The sequence below is a fragment of the Vulpes lagopus genome, chromosome 6 (assembly GCF_018345385.1).
Source record: "Vulpes lagopus strain Blue_001 chromosome 6, ASM1834538v1, whole genome shotgun sequence".
Classification (NCBI taxonomy): Eukaryota; Metazoa; Chordata; class Mammalia; order Carnivora; family Canidae; genus Vulpes; species Vulpes lagopus.
In genome coordinates, this window is record NC_054829.1 from 23,605,971 (window position 1) to 23,611,766 (window position 5,796).

General features: G+C 46.3%; 1 pseudogene; it reads left to right on the top strand.

Moving 5' to 3' along the window:
* Window positions 1-2,595: 2,595 nt before the first annotated feature.
* LOC121492508 lies at window positions 2,596-3,032 on the top strand (annotated as a pseudogene).
* Window positions 3,033-5,796: the final 2,764 nt, after the last annotated feature.

Consider the following 5,796-nt stretch of genomic DNA (forward strand, 5'->3'; position numbering starts at 1 on the left):
GTTCTCCCTCTCTCCCATGTCCTCCCTAATTCTGCTTTCCAGTATTATCATTTTGGTGTACATCCTTTCAGACCATTTTCTATATATACGTATTTCCACATTGTGTCTATTTTGTTGTTGTTTTCTCTTTAAACTTGGGTTGCACTCTCCATCTTGCTTTACAGCTTATCTTTTACACAGCACCATGGGCATCCTCTGTGCCTGTTCATAAGTCAGAGCTACTTTATTCCTTTTGACAGCTGCATAGAATTTCACAGCCCATAACTATTACGGGAATGCTGCCTGCCGACAGCACACTTGTTCAAGTATTTCTGTAGGATATCGTCCTAAAAGTGGAACGGTTGGTTCTGAGAGTATGCACATTCCTTAACGGGTCGGTTTGTCTACAACTGTCCGCCCCAAAGCACCATCCTCCCCACAAGAGCACCCTCTTCCTCCTAACCTCATCAGCACTAGACCTTACTAACTGTTCACCTTACATTTCCCAAGATCCATGGGGCATGTGAGCAGAGCTTAAGCACGAGGCAGTGGGGTGGGGGCCCCAACGGCCTCCGGGTTCCTATTTTCCAGCTGAGATAAAGTGGGGGGCTGGGGGTGATTTCTGGCTGCCACATGCAAAAGGAGAGAAGAAAGACATGGGTGAGGGTCGCCACGCTTTCAGTGGTGGCATAGGAAGGAGTTCAGGGGTGAGAGGGCTGGGAGGGATTTCCACCCGTCGGTGCATGGCCCTGGGGCCCCTGCAGCCCCACCTAGGAGCCGGCAGGGCGGGGTTAGTGCCCCAGAGGGAGGTGTTCAACTGGCCCCACAGCTCACCAGCCCCAGGCTCGGTGGAGAACCACAGGTTTCTGAGCAGGTGAGCGAACCCCTTTGGGCCCTTGACATTGCCACCTGGTTTTTTGTTTGTTTTGGTTTGTTCGTTTGTTTTTAATATTTATTTATTCAAGAGAGAGGCAGAGACATAGGCAGAGGGAGAAGAAGCAGGCTCCCTGTGGGTAGCCATCCCAAGGACCCCTGGGATCATGTCCTGAGCCGAAGGCAGAAGCTCAACCACTGAGCCACCCAGGTGTCCCACCACCTGTTAATTTAGGGTGATGGAGCTGCTCTTCCAAAGCTGCTAGGGTAAGGATGAAATGACTTGAAGTTTCTAACATTAAGAACAGCGCCTGCAAGAAATGTCAGCGTGGAGTGACCTTTCAGCTGGTAAATCATTCCCGGCTGCCTGCACACACGCTCCAGCTCCTGTCCCTGTGGAAACCGCTGTGGCCACTTTGGTGCATATCCTTCCAGACTTTTTGGAACATGTAGACACACAACTTGTGTGTGCATGTGGGTGCGTGTGACAGTTATAAATATTCCCGTGTGCCTACTCTATCATTTAGGAGGTGGCGTGGTTTTTTTTTTCCCCTTTAAAAAAGAATTTTTTAAAGCGACTTTATTTTTTGAACAGGCATTACATGCACATGGTATGAAATTTAAAAAGGAAAAAAGGGTGTACAGTGCAAAATAAGCATCCTTCTCAGTTTCCTAGCTAGACAGGTCCCCAGTGTTATCAACTTCTTGAGTATCCTTCAAGAGATATTTCAAGCACTTGTATAAACATGTAAGTTTATGCATTATTTTTCCTCACACAAATGGTGGCGTACTTTACATAATCTTCTGCACTTCTTTTTTTCATTTAATGATCTATCTTGGGTATATCTTTTCATATCACCACAGATAGAGTTATTTTTTGTGAAAATTTTGGCTGCATAGCATTGCATGGTTAGAAGTACCATTACTTCTGTAATCCTTTTTTTAAAAAGGGGAATTTAGATTTTCTAATATGTTGCTTATAAATGAAGCTATAACAAATGCCCTCAGCCTTCTAAAGAGTCTTCTTTTTGAAGTGAAAGGAAACCTAGCTAAAATTGACTAAACCCCACAAGCAAATGGAGTGTGAAGATTCAGGTACTGGACAAGCCTGGACTTGAGGCAGCCACTCGGTGTCCTCACAGACCTGGTTCTCTGTTCTCTGTCTTTGGAGGTGTGGCCTTTCTCTTTAGGCTCCACTGTGTTTGCTCCTCTCCCCCCTTTACCAGCTCTAGGATCTTCCCACATGGCACAAAAAGGCTGCCACAGTTTGGGGCCTCCTCGCTCACAGCACCACTCTGTCCAAGGCAAGGGCGAACGTGTTCTCTGTAGCCTCTACAGGGGAGGAAGGAAATGACTGGTTCCAGGAAACCCAGCAAACCAGTATCTTCTTCACTGTCCTGTCACTTGCCTTTTTCATTTTAATATTATATCAGGGACATTGTTCCAAGCCAGTGTACATAACACATCTATTTCACTCTTTTTGTAATGACTTCACGTACTCAAGTGTACACAGCCAGCATGGTTTCTTTTCTCATTCTGTTATTGATGGATATTGTGGTGTTTCCATTAAAAACAGAACAACCTGGGGACTCCTGGCTGGCTCAATCAGTGGAGCATGCGATTCTTGATCTCAGGGTTATAAGTTCGAACCCTCACGTTGGATGTAGAGATTACTTAAAAATAAAATCTTTAAAAAAGAAAAATAGCTATTTCTCCCTGGCTGCTTGAAGCCTGGCTGCCATCATGAACGACACAGTAACTCTCCAGATCAGGAAGTCCATGACCAACCGCCTACTGCAGCAGAAACAAACGCTCATTGATGTTCTTCACTCTGGAAAGGCAATAGTACCTAAGACAGGAATTAGGGAAAAACTAGCCAAAATGTACAAGACCACACCAGATGTCATTTTTGTATTTGGATACAGAACCCATTTTGGTGGTGCAAGACAACTGGCTTTGGCACGATTTATGATTCCTTGGATTATGCAAAGAAAAATGAACCCAAACATAGACTTGCAAGACATGGCCTGCATGAGAAGAAAAAGACCTCAAGGAATCAGCGAAAGGAATGCAAGAACAGAATAAAGAAAGTCAAGGGTAGGGTTGCAAAAGTCACTGTTGGCACTGACGACAAGGGAGCTGGACATTGGACAACAGAAAGAGTAAAGATTGTGCAGTGACTTTGTGGTGATTGGGCAGATATTTCATGAGAAGATTAATAAACTAAGAACAACAAACAAACAAAATAAAAATAAAACAACCTGTAAACAATGTGCTACCTGGGCTAGCTAGGATAAACAGTTTGGTTGCTTTAATAAGGACCCACGGGGCAGCTGGGTGGCTCAGCGGTTGAGCGTCTGCCTTCAGCTCAGGGTGTGATCCTAGAGTCCCAGGATCGAGTCCCACACTGGGCTCCCTGCATGGAGCCTGCTTCTCCCTTTGCCCATGTCTCTGCCTCTCTGTGTGTGTCTTTCCTGAATAAATAAATAAAATCTTAAAAAAAAGAAAAAAAAAAGGACCACAGTAACAGGTGCTTAAACAAGATAGAAGAGATCTCTCAGGTTGTCCGTAGGGGTGTAAGCAGTACTGGGTTGCCAGGGTGCCTCTGCTCTGTCAGGGGTGCAGATCCCTTCTGTCTTCTGTCTTGTCTACGTGGTCAAAGATACTCAGCACCATCTCGTCTAGGTCCAGATCCCAGCCATTGGAAGGTGGTGGCGGGGGACAGGACAGAAGGCCCCTTACCTCTAAGTGTATATACCCCAGAAGTTGCACATCACCTTTGCTCACACCCACCGGCCAGAACTTGGCCACGCGGCCACACCTGGCTTGTGAGAGTCTGGGAAATATAATCTCTACAGTGGTAGGTGTGCGCCCCCACGAGAAGTAGGGGTTCTACTGCTACAAGAAGAGGCAGAGAAACATCTAGTATGGGATAATTAGCTGTGTCTGGTACAGCATCCTCAAACATTGATCTGCAAAGAGCCCTATATTTTTGTAGGATGGAATTCTCTTGGATACCCTCCAAAATGCTTCTAGCAGTATATGCTCCCACTGGCAGCCCTCGGACTCTTGCTTTTTGCTTTCCCACGCACTTTGCCACCGCTGCAGCCAGCACAGTCCGGCTGTGAGCTTACGTGGGCCCTGCTGGCCGTGCCCACCGCAGGGGCCTGGGACTGTGCCTGTTCCTCTGCAGGTCACTAACTAACCCTGTGGCCTTGGCTGTCCTCAGGATCTTATTCTGCAAAATTAGGATTTAAAAAAAATTACGGTATTAAAGGCCACCTGGGTGGCTCAGTGGTTGAACATCTGCCTTTGGCTCCAGTCATGATCCTGGGGTCCTGGGATCGAGTCCTGCTTTGGCCTCCCTGCAGGGAGCCTGTTTCTCCCTCTGCCTATGTCTCTGTCTCTCTCTCTCTCTGTTTCTCTCATGAATAAAAAAAAAAATTACAATGTTAAGAATCTCACTTCTCTTCCAGTTTGAGAGTTAGTTCCATGATTAAGGGCAGTGTGGCTACGGGAGAGGCAGCTTGCTTTGGCAGAAACGGCATCTAGAAAGAGGAAAGTAATGTTCTCACCACCCTGCATGTCAGCAGAACACACGCAGGTGGTCAGGATTCAGATCTTGACATGTCTCTAGAAGCCAACAAACTTGATCGTGGTCAGAGGAGAGCCACTGAGGCAGAAATGGGCCCGTGAAGAGAGGGGAAAGAATGGAAAGAAATGGGAGCTTTAATCTGGGGAGAGGAGACTGGGGGAGAGGAGGAGGCAGGGCACACCTGGGCTGGCTCTTGAAGGGGAGTGGGGGCACTGGTCATATTGTGTGTTGCCTCCAGGAGGAGCAGCATAAGAGTAAGTAGAATTTATTTATAGGGCAGCAGGTTTGGGTACAAAAGAAGAAATAATCTCTTTCTCTCTCTCTCTCTCTCCTGTAAATTTTGTTTTTTAAAATCATTTTATTTTATTTTTTTCATCATATGCATACTCTTTAATCCCCAGCCCTTATGTCACCCATCTCCTCCCCACCTCCCCCTAGTAACTATCAGTTTGTTCTTAACGTTAGAGTCTGTTTCTGGTTTGTCTTTCTCTCTCTTTTTTTCTTTACTGTTTCTTAAACCTCACATACGAGTAAAATCATATGGTATTTGTCTTTCTCTGACTTATTGTGCTTAGCATAAAACTCTCTAGCTCCGTCCATGTTGTGACAAATGTCAAGATTTTATTCTTTTTTATGGTTGAGTAATATTCCATTGTGTGTGTATGTGTATACCACTTTTTTTTTTTTAAGATTTCATTTATTCATTCATGAGAGACACACAGAGAGAGGCAGAGACACAGGCAGAGGGAGAAGCGGGCTCCCTGCAGGGAGCCCGAAGCTGGACTCGATCCCAGGACTCCAGGATTACACCCTGGGTCGAAGGCAGGCGCTAAACTGCTGAGCCACCCAGGGATCCCAAGGTGATGGCTTATTACAGTTTTGATTTGCATTCCCTGAGGATGAGTGATGTTGAACATCTCTTCATATGTCTGTTGGCCAAAAGAAATGATCTTTTAAAAAATGTAAAGACATGTAAATAATACTAGGCTGAAAAGGGAAGAGGCTATTTGGGGCCTCAAGGACTGTTTTGAGCTGGCCTGGCCTCAGGTGGCTCTTCTCTTTGCTTCTTACCCCCCCAGCCTCAAAGCCAGACTGTTCTTTGTCACTGTCCCTCGGCTACTACCAAGACTACTCCTGCCACGGCTCCCAAATGTCCTCCTTTTGCTCTGTCTCTTGGAAGCTCTTCTGGTCTCACCACACCTGGCAGCCACCCCATTGACCACACGCTCCTTGAAGCATTGGGTTCCCTTTCTTGTAGTTTCTTTTCTGCTCCTTCTCTGCCAGGGGCTTCTCTACTGCAGGACGCCCTGTCTTCCTACTGTACAGCTCACCTCACCTTCTGTTAGCTC